The following is a 14,740-nucleotide window of genomic DNA, read 5'->3' as shown; positions in this document are numbered from 1 at the left end:
TTTATGCCTCTGACATGGATGCTGGGGCTGGGCTCGTGACTGAAACTAGAACAGGATGTGTAGTGCGCACGTGGGGGCTCTAACATTGCGCCTGAAAATCCCGGCAATGCAGTGATATGTTCTCGGTCTGCGACGGCACCTGTGGGGCTGGGGGCAAAGTCACTGTGGGGCTGGGATTGTGTCTGAAAATGGAAAAAGAATTCTATTGTTGAGAGCGGGGTTCTGGGCTTTGAATTGAAATAATATAGGCTAGGCACAGTGGCTGGGCATTGGTGGGTGGCAGCTGAAATCACTTCGGAACTGGGATATTGATTCTGGGGTGGGCTTAGACACCCTGAGGCACGAGCTGAAGTGTTGCAGAGCTGCAGCCAAGGCCAAGATCCTGCACGCTGAAGATGGAGAAAGGCACAGCTGGAGCTAACGAAGAGAGCTGGCAGTTAAATAAAGCTTGTGGGTGAAGAGCTGAAATCACTGGGGCTGGGAAAGGGGATTTGTAGGGCGGCTGCTGTAATCACTGCAGGGCTGGGAAAGGGGGCTGCACACTCCATAGGATCCGAAGGGCTGGCACAGGGACTGTGGGGTTCTTGCCGCCACATCCCTTTTATGCCTCTGACATGGATGCTGGGGCTGGGCTTGTTACTGAAACTGGATCAGGATGTTTGGTGTATATGTTTTTTAATTGTGTAATCAGATGGATTAAGAAAAGCAGACACCCGTAGCAGAATTCTGTTGGATCTGTGTCTGTGAGAATTGGGATGCGTGCTGGAGATGGAGAGACGCTGTTCGAGAGTGGCAACAGCGGCAGGTGTGAGCTGTGAGGATGATGAGGGCTCTGAGAAGCCCCAGGTGTGAGCTGTGAGGATGATGAGGAGGGGGCAGCTCCTTCGGTGGCTGATTTAGGGGGTTTTCCTCACATCTCTTTTGCACGGAGCTGCTGGAGGAGAGGAGTTTTTGGGGGTTCCCGTGGCTGTCTCCTGGAAGGACGGTGAGCGCTTCAGACAGGGTCCGGGGGATCACCTGGATCCCCACCTGGATACGTGGAGCATTGCTCAAAGGAGGGGCCGAGGGACAAATCTTTGTGTCGAGAAGCAGCAGCCAAGGAGGTGAGCCGGTGCGCCTTTGTAGCGGGGACTTTTCCCCTTTCCCTTTGAGATTTTGTCATCCTGAGGTTGAATTGGAGGGGGCAGTCCTCTGGTCCCGCCTTTTAAGGTGTTTGGATTGAGGTAAGAAGCCCCCTTTTGCCATCATTTGAGGCAAGCTGCTTCTTTTCTTCTCTTCTAGGGGACGCGATTGAAGGGAAGCCTACATTTCTTTTCCCTTGTTGGGGTGAGGTGAGCGCTGGAGCGTGGCGTCAGAGTCGGGGCTGCAGAGGAAGGGAGCTGCAGCCGTGGCAGCGCTGGCAGGGCGGGGGTCGGGCTGTGCCGCTGCATTCGGGGCGCTTCTTCTGCCCCCGGCCCGGCAGCGAAGGGTCCGGCGCGGAGCCCTGCCGGCAGTGCCGGGGCTGGCCGGGGCGGAAGGGGAGCTGGGCGCGGCTGGGCTGCCGCGGGCCCGCCGGAGCCGCGCCGGTGCGAGCCGTGCGGAGCCGAGCGGAGCTTTGGCCGGGCCGGCGGGCGGGGGAGGCGGCGCGGGCGGCGCGCCGGTGCCGGCCGGTGCCGCCGCTCCGGGCGCGGGGCTCGGGCGCCGCCGGGGCCCCCCGGGCCCGGTGCCGGCCCCGCCGGGCCGGGGGCAGCGGGCGGGGGTCTGCCGGCGCGGCGCCGCCTCTGCCTGCCGGAGGAGCCGCTTTCCTGCCGGAGCCGCGCTGCGCCCGGGGCCGGGAGCGCGGCTCCGCATCTTCCAGCCTCCCTCGCTGCGGTGGTTTTGAGGAATTTATGGGATCCTTTTCTTTTGTTCGTAGTTGCTGTAGGAGAAGGGCCATGGTGTTACTTTTTGGTTGTTACGGTTCTTGCTTCAGGTGCGCATGACAAGGGGGTTTTTTTTGATTGAGTGTTGTTGGATTTCTTTTTGATCCGTTCTTATGTTTCTAAAGAATGTGTTCTTAAAGGTTTACAATGGTTTTTATGGGTCGTAGCATGAAGTAGACGTTAGGTTTTTAATTCGTTTGTGAAGGCTTTTATTAGCATGAGCATATGTAGTGTTTGTTTTGGTGGGTTTGAGGTAGTGTCCTGTAGTTAATCAGTGAGGTTTTTTTTAATATTGATTATTGCATTCTTGTTTATTATGTTATAGGGGTTTTATGCATTTGGCATATTTGATTGCCGCGTATGTTTTATTGTTGCAGAGAGTTCGGGAGTTATTAAAATTGTTACATTTCTCTTTTGGCGACGTGTTTATTTCTAGGTGGTATTTGTGTTTTGATGGTTTGAGGCATAATGGGTTTATTGAGTTAGGAATAATTATTTTGTTGTTGTTAATATATATATATATTTTTTTTTTAGTTTGATGTATTTGGTTGTTGTTTATTTATTAGTTTTATTTTTGGGAACATGGGTATATCTATGGTGGGTCTTTATGCGCAGTTATTTTATCTGGGTGGTGAATTTTTTTTCCTTCGTGGTTTCGATTTTTTAATATCTGTAATTATTTGGTGGGTTTTTTTAGTTCATTTTATAGAGCATTGGGTTCTCTTTATGAGTTAGTGTAGTGGTAGAGTTTTGGTTATTTTTTTTAGAAACGTTCGGGGTCTGTTGTATGATTTGCAGTATAGTAAGCTAGTTGGGTTTTTTTTTTTTTCATTTTAGTGGTTTTTGTGATTTGCTGTGTGGATTTCTATAGGTTGTTTTAAATGTTTGTTTCATTTTTGTGATGTGATAAGAACTGTTAGTGAAAGGAGTGTAGTGTGGGTTTTTCTGCTGGTAGTTGGTTGGCTGGTGGAGCCTTTCTGAATTTTTTGGATGGTATTGGTGGGAATTTGATGCTGTTTGTTTTGGCATTTTATTTTTAGGAATTGGATTATAACTGCAAAGTTTTAACTATAACTCTAATGAAACAAAAGAAATGCATAAATATGAAAATGGAATATAAACCTTCAATTTTAAATATAAACGGAATACATATAAATAAAACATGTAACATAAATAATGTTATCCATTACTATTAGGTATTATATTGTTTGATATAGAGTATTTTATATGTATATATAAATACATATAAATAGAGATTATAAATACAAGCAAAATAACCATATAGAGTTGTATAATTAATTCGTGTGGATATATAAATATAAAAATTACAAAATAATAGAAATCAATGCAGTACATAATGCATATTTTACAGTATATGTGTTATTATAACACATTATATGTCATAAATATTATATATCAAAATATAGTACCTCAATATATTGTGATAGAAGATATAAGTACTATTAAAAATAAAATATAGAAATATTTAAATATCGTTTAAAATAAAGGGGATTTTTATTTTCTATTTGGTAGTAGGTAGGGGTTTTATTACAAAAATTATAAATATAAATAAAATAAAATTAGAAATCTATGTGTAGAAATATATCCTAAATACATTAAGATCTATATAAAAATTCAGTGGTAAGTAAATATAAGTATTAGCAGTATGTACGAAATAGAGTTTAAATAATAATTTATCTATCTTGCTACCTTATAATATATATAATATATATTTATAAATACATCAGTGTAAAGTAGAAATACAAATGTGACTATAATGATGAAAAATTATATGAATAATCAAGTATTGCTTATAGACAGAGCTTTTTTTTTTAAATTTGGTTAGAGACAGGGCTTTAATAGAAAAAATATGAATATACATTTTATTTTGATATCGTTCTAAATATGGAAATATATATTCGATGTATACAGATATATATAAAAATATAAAAAAATAAAAATAAGTATTAGGAAGAGATAGGCTATAAATAACATCATACATCAATCTACATTTAAAATGTAAATTTGAATATAAATGCAAAAAATAGAGATAAATGTAAACGGAGCTTAAATAATGGGATTTTTTTAAAGATTTTGACTTGGATGGAGGCAGGGGTTTATTTTAAGCAATATAAACCTTCTAGAAATCTAAATCTAACTATAGAAATATATAAGCAATACATTAAGATATGTACTAAAATAGAATAAAATATAATAGAAATAAATGTAAGAAATTATAAAAATTCAGTTATACATCAATATACATTATAAATCCGAATGTGAATATAAATATGAAAAATATAAAAATAAAATACATTGAAATGCAGTTTAAAAGAAAAGGTTTTTTCTTTTGGTTCTTGTTGGGTTAGAGGCAAGGGGTTTTTTTTTGTTGGCGTTCTTTTCCGCGCGGGATATTTTGGGGCATTTGCTACCGAGGATGTTCCGGAGGGGACGGCGCCCGTTCTTTTTGCCGCCTGCCCCGCCCGCGGCCCCGAGGCGAGCGGCGGCCCCCGGCGGTGGCGGGCGGCAGTGCTGCCGCCTTGTGGACAGAGGTGGGTACTACAGACACAGCCCGCGGGCGCCATCTTGGGAGTGGCTTGGCGCGGACTCGGCTTGACCTTCTCAAGAGGGTGCAAAAACGAGGACAAGAAAGTCGAGGACCCGTGTCTGTTTTCCACACTGCCTGAATTGCCCGCACCGCCGGCGCCCCCCTAGGGGATTTTCCGCGGCAGTTCTGGTGCCGTGCACACGGGCTGTGGGGTCAGCAGCACCGCGAGCCTGCGGGATTTTGGCACGAGCCGACAGGCATCGGCAAAACGCCTGTCTCCGTCAAGGTCCTCACGGGCCGCCATCTTGCGAGTGCTTGTCGCGCACTCTCTTGACAAGTGCTGCCGCCTTGTGGACAGAGGGTGGTACTGCAGCCCCCCAGCCAGCGCCCGGCAAAACCACCGAGACGGGGCGGGAGCGAGCGGCGAGTGGGGCGGTGTCTGTGAGTGAGGGGAGGGCTGAAGGCGGCTCAGCGGCGGCGAGGATGGCGGCGAGGGCAGCCCGGTGGGGCCGGTGCCGGCGGGCGGCGGAGGCGCGGTCGCAGCGCTCCCGGGCCGCGGCCGAGCGGCATCGGAGCAGGGCTGCGCCGCCTTTCCCGGCCCCGCGCCCCTCTCCAGACGCCGGGAGCGGCCGCGTGCCGGAAAATGCCGCCGGGGCGGCGGAGCGGGGCCCTGGCTCTGCCCGCCCCTCCTGCCGCCCTCCTTGGAATGGTTCGAGGCGTTATGGGTTTATTGAGGTAGGAATAATTATTTTGTTGTTGTTAATTTAATGTGGGTTTTTTTTTATTTGTTTGTTTTTGTCGTTTGATGTATTTGGTTTGTAGAGCAGGAACTGCAGACAGAATCCTGCAGAAGTAATATGGAATTTGTCCTCCCAAAACCCACCCGGCTTCAAACCACTTTCAGCACGTGGTCTTCCTTAGCAGCACATGGTTCCCCCATGCTTGAGAGGCGCTGCACTCTACTTTTCTCTCCACCTTTGCTGACAGATCCTGCTGAAGGCTGAGGACAAAGCCCTACCGCTACACGGACAAAGCAGCAGACCTGGTTCGGGAAGCCAGCGTGCTCCAGGTTGCTACAGGACTCTGATCAAACATCAGCATCCCCGTCTCTCACATTGATGGTATGTGGTAACCCCTTAAGAACAGAACTCCACGACTTGGGGCTACCTTTTCTAACCCTAAGCAACAAACTGGGGATGGATAACTCTAGAGATCCTGTTATGTAAGGATCTCCAGGATTCAGCCCTCCATGTGTCCTTGGAATCAGCAGAGTTTCCACTTTACTCCCAGACGTAATTTTTGATGTGGTTGTGCCACTTTAACGGTATTTGAAATCTCTCTTCGTGTTCTTGCAGCAGCATTATTGAACTACAATGGAAATGTAGTCCTGCCTGAAGCTGTTCACAGAATCGTGGAATCCCAGAAGGGTTTGGATGGGAAGGCACCTTTTTTTAAAGCTCATCCCGTTCCACCCCCTGCCATGGGCAGGGACACCTTCCACCATGCCAGGGTGCTCTAAGCCCTGTCCAGCCTGGCCTTGGACACTTCCATGGATCCGGGGGCAGCCACAGCTTCTCTGGGCAACCTGTGCTGGACAGCAGCTTTGAAAGGCAGAATGAAGTACAGCTGTGATTTTTGTGCTGCCCCCAACATTGTATTGCCTGGCAAATGTGCCTTTGAATTTTTTTTTTTTTTTTTTTTTTAAGGTTTTCTTGTTTGTTTTGTTTGCTTTCGTTTTTTTTTTTTTTTTTTTTTTTTTTTTGTTGTTTTGTTTTTGGGTTTTTTTGGGAACTAAAAAGATACCTTGTGTTCCTGGAATGTTGCATTCTACCTCTGTTGTTTTCCCAGTTAGTCTGGATCCTCTGCTTACATTTTTTCCTTCACTTATTAGATGTCGTGGATATGCTGGCTGTTCTGATGGAGGGCAGTGATGGCTTAGATGAGGAAATTGTGTTCTCTTTAAATGAAGGCGTGATTATCCAGACATTTCCCTTCAGTGCTGTTGTCCCTGCTGCATTAGCAGCCAGGAATATGCTGTTGCTTCAGTCTGAAAACGGAACAGGTACAGTTTTTTTTTTTTATGTTTTATGTGTCGTTTCTAGCAGTGGAGTGAAAGTGGCATCATTTCTACTCTCTTGTAATAATTTTTTACCGTTTATAATTTTTTACCTTGAGGCATGTTATTACCTTCCCTGCAAGCAGAAGGAGGTGCAGATTGATGGTGTTTTGTGCTCAAGAGGGGCATTGAAGCTCTGTAGGTGCTTCTGCCCTAATTCCCTGACCCTGAAGAGAAGGGACACTGTCCCTGCATGGACAGTCTTGGTCTGGAAGTAGTTGGCCTCAGTAACACAGCGTTTTAAGGGCAGAGCATGGCGATCAGGAGAGGAAGGTGTTTCCCGTGCCTGTGGGCAGCTCTTCCCGAGATCAGGGAGAGGGGACTGCCTTGTTAAGTAGGAAATGGATGCGTTTCCCAAGGAAAACTTCAGAAATTAAGCTCCAGGGGCAAATACTGCGAGGTTCTACTACCTCCTTGAGGACAGCGTTAAAACCACAGGGGCATCAGCAGGGCTTGGAACAGGACTGGCCAACCGCAGAGCACCTCACGAAGCCCTGTCTGTGTATGTGGCAGTCGAGTAGCACCTGGGGGGTGCTGAAAGTCCCAGTTCTGACAGAAAATTCTGTTTAACTTGTACACGTTGGCTGGGTGTATCCCCCCAGTACAGCTCGGTTCTTCTCTGAGGCGGTGCCTGGCAGGGTGTCTCCCTGTAAAGAGACGGGCGTGTTTTTGGCACAAGACAGCGAAGGTGGATTGTTTGCTTCAGCAGGAGCTGATGATGTCTGGAGGGTTTTTCAGGTACCTCTGCAGTCAGGAGCACGTGTCTAGGTCACTGCGAACACTTTTTGATCTCGTTCAGTTCTTTTCTGCGTGAGGCTCTGTGGGCTGCTGGCAAGGCCCAAAGTAAGGAAGGTTGCCCCAGTGTCCGTGCTCATGTCAATAGTTTAATTTATTTGGCTTTTCTAGGAGCAGATGTCGTGGAGGACTTTGTTGCTGTTTTCACTGGCCTCCTGCACTCTCCGAGAGAGCCCCTTTCTCCCTGCTTGACGTTCCAGCTCTGTGACAAAGCTGCTAAGTATCCTCAGCTCTACCAGTTTAACCGATACTATAGACTCTGGATGCCCAAGTAGTCCCAGGAACCTGTGGTATGGAATACCTGAAGTCACTGAATTCTTGAGCCAGTATTCCTATAAAATCCTCACAGTTGACAGAGGTTACATTTCCATCAGGAACAGCGTTTTTATTGAGGAGGTAATTCTGCATCCTTGTTGATCGTGCTGGGGACACACGTTTGCTCCAGGGCTTTTCTCTGATGACACAAGAGGTCTCTGTGGTGTTTGGGAGGCGATACCAGGCCTCAGGGCTCATACAGAGACTCCTCAGCAGGCACAGCAGAGCCTGGTGTGCGCTGTGGCCTCTGTTTACAGTGCCCGGAGTTCCCCCGGGTGGGTGGAGGATCACAGGCCCCTGGGCTGGGTTTGGTGAGTTTTTCTCAGTTCAGCAGTGTGAACACTCCAGATACCCCTGGGGACACTACTGGACAGCTCTGTTCTAGCAGGACTGCACGCCTGTGCTCCCAGAGCTTCAGTTCAGAGCTCATCTCAAACCAAAGGTGGCTGAAGAGACTTTTGTTTCATACTCATCACTGTTTTTCTCTTACGCTTTTTGTTTCGCTTTAAACAGTTTGAAAACCACAAGGAGGTCAGGCAAGAGCCTTCTGTGGCACCGGATTCTGTATTTGCTACTTTGCTGAAGGGAGCCTGGGAGAGAGGAAGCAGTACCTTCCTGGAAGATGGTGTTCAGACAAAGTGGAGAGACTTGGCTTCCCGGCTCCCCCCACCTGAGCAGCTTTTGTTGGGAGTAAAGCACGTGCTGCTGTACCTTAAACCTACAGTGGAGAACTTCAGCAGATAATACTGTAGTGATGCTTGGTTTACTTTATGGCACAAGTTACAAATGACTCAGCTGCTAAAACTTAGGTTCCAGTGCTGTAGCTCTTTTTCCTCGACTCGCCTCCGAGGGTACGCAGCACCATACAAAACTGCACCTAATTTGTAAACAAATGTCAGTTGTTCTGATTATTGAAGCTGGGCTTTATTCAGTTGTGTGTGCTGTGGCCAGGTCCTTTGTACAAATAGTATACGGAGGGTGGGGAAACCAGAACTGCACATTCCTTGTGATATGTATGGGATTTTGGGGGGGGTTAAATGAAAAGGAGATGCAAAATGAGGGAATTGCTTTTAGATGTAACTATTCTTGTCCTAAAGGAGCCATCAGCTCTGTCCCGAGAGTTGAGTTACAAGTGTGTGTTGAAAGAGCCGCAAGCCTTTAGGGGCTGCAATTTGTGTGCCCTGGAATGAGGTGCCCTGAGGAAATGTGTGAGCCGGAGGGAGCCGAGCTGTGGGAGTGGGCGAATGGAGGCGGGTGCGGGCGGGAATAGCCGAGCGTGGCCGAAAGTGGCCGGGAGGGCCCGTGGAGGCGAGTGGAGCCGAGCTGCGCCGAAGAGGCGAGTGGGGCCGAATGCGGTCGGAAATAGCCGAGCTTAGCCGAAAGTAACCGAAGCTGGCCGAGGAGCCGAGCGTAGCCGAGCGGCTCCGAGTACAGCCGAGGCGAGCCGAGCTTTGCCGAAGAGGCTAATCGAGCCGAATGCGGCTGGTAATAGCCGAGCGTGGCCCAAAGTAGCCGAAGCTGGCCGAGGAGCCGAGTCCAGCCGAACCGAGCCGAGCTCGGCCGAGCGCAGCAGCCCGGGCAGGGCGGGGCGCCGGGGCGGAGCCGGGGCGCTGGGAGGATCCCCTCCTGTCCCTCTCTCTACCGCTCCATCCTCCTCCCCGTATTCCCCTCAGTTACCTCTCTTTCCCCCGTTTCCGTGTCCCCCCCCAAACTCGGCTCCTTCCTGTCCTGTCCCTGCCCTGCTCCTCCGTTCCATTCCCCCTCTCTCCCTCCTCTGTGCCCCGTCCCTCTTGCTGCCCTGCCGGCCTTTCCCTTCCCCGCCCGCTTTCCTCCGCAGCCCGTCCTCCCTCCCCGACCTTTCGCATGCCCCGCTCTCCCTCCTCTCTTCCCGTCGCCCCTTCGCTTCTTTCCCCCGCAGCCGCGGGGCTCGGGGCGCCGGAGAATAAAGCCCCGAGGGCCGGAGCCCGGCGCCCCCCGGGCCTTGCGGGAGTCCCCGCACGGGGCCGGAGGCTCTCGGCGGATCCCCCGCGCCGCTCGGACCCCGCCCCGGCGCTGCCGGACCTGCGGCTCCGCCGGCATCGCGCTGCGAGCGGCCCCCGCTCCGTGCCGTGCCGGCCGTGCCGCGTCCCCGCCGCCTCTGCCGCTCCCTCTTTCTGCCCCTGGCCCGCGACAGCGAGGCGGGGCAGGAGCTTCGAGCCTTCTGGGGGCTGCCCCCCCTTCCTTGTTGCGGCGGAGTCCCTTTCTGGGGGGATGGACGCGTGGGAAGGGCTGGAAGGGAGTGCTGGGCTGCTGTCCGGGGCAGTTGGACTCGTCCTGTGCCTTCTTCGGGAGTCAGGGTTAGGGGCTGAAGACTCGGGGCTCTGATGTCATTTGGGGCACCCCAAGGTCGCTAGGAGAGGGACGCACACTGCGGTGGGGGAGCGGGTGGGTGGCAGATGAGAGGGGGGGTCACGCTGGGTGCCGTCCCGCAGAGGGACCCAAAGCTACCCCAAAATTCCCAGGGAGGGGTGTGTGTAGAATACTAAAACCTGGCAAGTGTTTCGTTTTCACAGGTATTGGTAAAGAATAGGAAGCTATGGCTAAACTAATTTGAAAAGAAGCCCTCTCTCGATCCACTCATTTGTACCCAGGAATGTAGGAAACTCTGACTGTGGATGGGCAGTAGTTTTGAAAATCATGCCGTAGCCTTTTTCTCTAGGAACGAACCAAGCGAGTGCCCTGAAACCAGCGGAGCAGCTGCAGGGGCTAAATGGAACAGAAAGGGCTCCCCGGCACCTTTTGCCTCCGTTCTCTGCCATTCCTCAAAACGTGTCGCAGCCCCGGAAGAGGCGTTTGTCATTCCAGCCTGCCAAAATAAAGACCTGTAAAATCCTAGCTCTGCCTTTTGTTTAACGTGTTCTTACTTTCTATTTATGTCATCACAGAAAGCAAGGAAAGAAGAAATGTGACTGGTTCCCACTATTGCTCCATGCAGGCATTTTTAAAGGCTTCTGTACTTCTATCCTCTTTTTCCACTCCAAGCTTCATTTTTCCCCTCCTTTTTCGAGGTCTGCTGCTTTGGGTGTCCCAAGGAGGGCTGGGTTCCTCAGCAGGGGTCTTAGGAGTTGGTGCTGATTCTGCTTTTCCACAGATATATCAAAGTGTGCTACCAAAGTGACTATTTTCTCCAGGGGAAAGCTTTCTCTCAATGACCATCAATGCATGTATGTGTTTTAATCGTGTAACCAGATGGATTAAGAAAAGCTGACACCCGTAGCAGATTTCTGTTGGATCTGTGTCTGTGAGAAGTGCGCTGTGTGCTGGAGAGGGAGAGACGCTGTTGGAGAGTGGCAACAGCGGCAGGTGTGAGCTGTTAGGATGATGGGGGCTCAGAGCAGCCCCAGGTGTGAGCTGTGAGGATGATGAGGAGGGGGCGGCTCCTCCGGGGGCTGATTTAGGGGGTTTTCCTCACATCGCTTTTGCACGGAGCTGCTGGAGAAGAGGAGTTTATGGGGGGCTCCCGGGGCTGTCTCCTGGAAGGACGGTGAGTGCTTCGGACGGGGTCTGGGGGATCACCTGGATATGCACTTGGAGACGTGGAGCATTGCTCAAAGGAGGAGCCGAGGGACAAACCCTTGTGCCGAGAAGCAGTAGCCAAACAGGTGAGCCGGTGCGCCTTTGTAGTGGGGGCTTTTGTCCTTTCCCTTTGAAATTTCGTCATCCTGAGGTTGAAATGGAGGGGTCAGTCCTGTGGTCCCGCCTTTTAAGAGGTTTGGATTGAGGTAAAATTCTCCCTTTTACCATTATTTGAGGCAGGCCCCTTGTTTTCTGCTCTTCTAGGGGACGCAATTGAAGGGGGGGAGCGCACGTTTCTGTGCCCTCGTTGGGGTGAGGTGAGCGCCGGAGCGTGGCGTCACTGTCGGGCCTTCAGAGGAAGGGAGCTGCAGCCGTGGCAGCGCTGGCAGGGCGGGGATCGCGCTGTGCCGCTGCATTCGGGGCGCTTCTTCTGCCCCCGGCCCGGCAGCGAAGGGTCCGGCGCGGAGCCCTGGCGGCAGTGCCGGGGCTGGCCGGGGCGGAAGGGGAGCTGGGCGCGGCTGGGCTGCCGCGGGCCCGCCGGAGCCGCGCCGGTGCGAGCCGTGCGGAGCCGAGCGGAGCTTTGGCCGGGCCGGCGGGCGGGGGAGGCGGCGCGGGCGGCGCGCCGGTGCCGGCCGGTGCCGCCGCTCCGGGCGCGGGGCTCGGGCGCCGCCGGGGCCCCCCGGGCCCGGTGCCGGCCCCGCCGGGCCGGGGGCAGCGGGCGGGGGTCTGCCGGCGCGGCGCCGCCTCTGCCTGCCGGAGGAGCCGCTTTCCTGCCGGAGCCGCGCTGCGCCCGGGGCCGGGAGCGCGGCTCCGCATCTTCCAGCCTCCCTCGCTGCGGTGGTTTTGAGGAATTTATGGGATCCTTTTCTTTTGTTCGTAGTTGCTGTAGGAGAAGGGCCATGGTGTTACTTTTTGGTTGTTACGGTTCTTGCTTCAGGTGCGCATGACAAGGGGGTTTTTTTTGATTGAGTGTTGTTGGATTTCTTTTTGATCCGTTCTTATGTTTCTAAAGAATGTGTTCTTAAAGGTTTACAATGGTTTTTATGGGTCGTAGCATGAAGTAGACGTTAGGTTTTTAATTCGTTTGTGAAGGCTTTTATTAGCATGAGCATATGTAGTGTTTGTTTTGGTGGGTTTGAGGTAGTGTCCTGTAGTTAATCAGTGAGGTTTTTTTTAATATTGATTATTGCATTCTTGTTTATTATGTTATAGGGGTTTTATGCATTTGGCATATTTGATTGCCGCGTATGTTTTATTGTTGCAGAGAGTTCGGGAGTTATTAAAATTGTTACATTTCTCTTTTGGCGACGTGTTTATTTCTAGGTGGTATTTGTGTTTTGATGGTTTGAGGCATAATGGGTTTATTGAGTTAGGAATAATTATTTTGTTGTTGTTAATATATATATATTTTTTTTTTTAGTTTGATGTATTTGGCTGTTGTTTTTTTATTAGTTTTATTTTTGGGAACATGGGTATATCTATGGTGGGTCTTTATGCGCAGTTATTTTATCTGGGTGGTGAATTTTTTTTCCTTCGTGGTTTCGATTTTTTAATATCTGTAATTATTTGGTGGGTTTTTTTAGTTCATTTTATAGAGCATTGGGTTCTCTTTATGAGTTAGTGTAGTGGTAGAGTTTTGGTTATTTTTTTTAGAAACGTTCGGGGTCTGTTGTATGATTTGCAGTATAGTAAGTTAGTTGGGTTTTTTTTTTTTCATTTTAGTGGTTTTTGTGATTTGCTGTGTGGATTTCTATAGGTTGTTTTAAATGTTTGTTTCATTTTTGTGATGTGATAAGAACTGTTAGTGAAAGGAGTGTAGTGTGGGTTTTTCTGCTGGTAGTTGGTTGGCTGGTGGAGCCTTTCTGAATTTTTTGGATGGTATTGGTGGGAATTTGATGCTGTTTGTTTTGGCATTTTATTTTTAGGAATTGGATTATAACTGCAAAGTTTTAACTATAACTCTAATGAAACAAAAGAAATGCATAAATATGAAAATGGAATATAAACCTTCAATTTTAAATATAAACGGAATACATATAAATAAAACATGTAACATAAATAATGTTATCCATTACTATTAGGTATTATATTGTTTGATATAGAGTATTTTATATGTATATATAAATACATATAAATAGAGATTATAAATACAAGCAAAATAACCATATAGAGTTGTATAATTAATTCGTGTGGATATATAAATATAAAAATTACAAAATAATAGAAATCAATGCAGTACATAATGCATATTTTACAGTATATGTGTTATTATAACACATTATATGTCATAAATATTATATATCAAAATATAGTACCTCAATATATTGTGATAGAAGATATAAGTACTATTAAAAATAAAATATAGAAATATTTAAATATCGTTTAAAATAAAGGGGATTTTTATTTTCTATTTGGTAGTAGGTAGGGGTTTTATTACAAAAATTATAAATATAAATAAAATAAAATTAGAAATCTATGTGTAGAAATATATCCTAAATACATTAAGATCTATATAAAAATTCAGTGGTAAGTAAATATAAGTATTAGCAGTATGTACGAAATAGAGTTTAAATAATAATTTATCTATCTTGCTACCTTATAATATATATAATATATATTTATAAATACATCAGTGTAAAGTAGAAATACAAATGTGACTATAATGATGAAAAATTATATGAATAATCAAGTATTGCTTATAGACAGAGCTTTTTTTTTTAAATTTGGTTAGAGACAGGGCTTTAATAGAAAAAATATGAATATACATTTTATTTTGATATCGTTCTAAATATGGAAATATATATTCGATGTATACAGATATATATAAAAATATAAAAAAATAAAAATAAGTATTAGGAAGAGATAGGCTATAAATAACATCATACATCAATCTACATTTAAAATGTAAATTTGAATATAAATGCAAAAAATAGAGATAAATGTAAACGGAGCTTAAATAATGGGATTTTTTTAAAGATTTTGACTTGGATGGAGGCAGGGGTTTATTTTAAGCAATATAAACCTTCTAGAAATCTAAATCTAACTATAGAAATATATAAGCAATACATTAAGATATGTACTAAAATAGAATAAAATATAATAGAAATAAATGTAAGAAATTATAAAAATTCAGTTATACATCAATATACATTATAAATCCGAATGTGAATATAAATATGAAAAATATAAAAATAAAATACATTGAAATGCAGTTTAAAAGAAAAGGTTTTTTCTTTTGGTTCTTGTTGGGTTAGAGGCAAGGGGTTTTTTTTTGTTGGCGTTCTTTTCCGCGCGGGATATTTTGGGGCATTTGCTACCGAGGATGTTCCGGAGGGGACGGCGCCCGTTCTTTTTGCCGCCTGCCCCGCCCGCGGCCCCGAGGCGAGCGGCGGCCCCCGGCGGTGGCGGGCGGCAGTGCTGCCGCCTTGTGGACAGAGGTGGGTACTACAGACACAGCCCGCGGGCGCCATCTTGGGAGTGGCTTGGCGCGGACTCGGCTTGACCTTCTCA

General features: G+C 47.5%; 2 long non-coding RNA genes across 2 annotated transcripts in view; both read left to right on the top strand.

Moving 5' to 3' along the window:
* LOC144248597 (uncharacterized) overlaps positions 1-14,740 on the top strand; it is a 73,941-nt gene that overhangs the window by 15,003 nt on the left and 44,198 nt on the right. The gene's annotated exons all lie outside the window — the stretch shown is intronic.
* On the top strand, positions 5,059-8,734 carry LOC144248596 (uncharacterized). Its single transcript, XR_013341883.1, has 3 exons — positions 5,059-6,511; positions 7,472-7,756; positions 8,189-8,734. It is a non-coding gene; the product is annotated as an uncharacterized LOC144248596 (long non-coding RNA).

Source organism: Lonchura striata, unplaced genomic scaffold (genome assembly GCF_046129695.1).
Source record: "Lonchura striata isolate bLonStr1 unplaced genomic scaffold, bLonStr1.mat Scaffold_188, whole genome shotgun sequence".
In the NCBI taxonomy this organism is placed as follows: Eukaryota; Metazoa; Chordata; class Aves; order Passeriformes; family Estrildidae; genus Lonchura; species Lonchura striata.
This window is presented reverse-complemented; position numbering and strand designations above follow the sequence as displayed.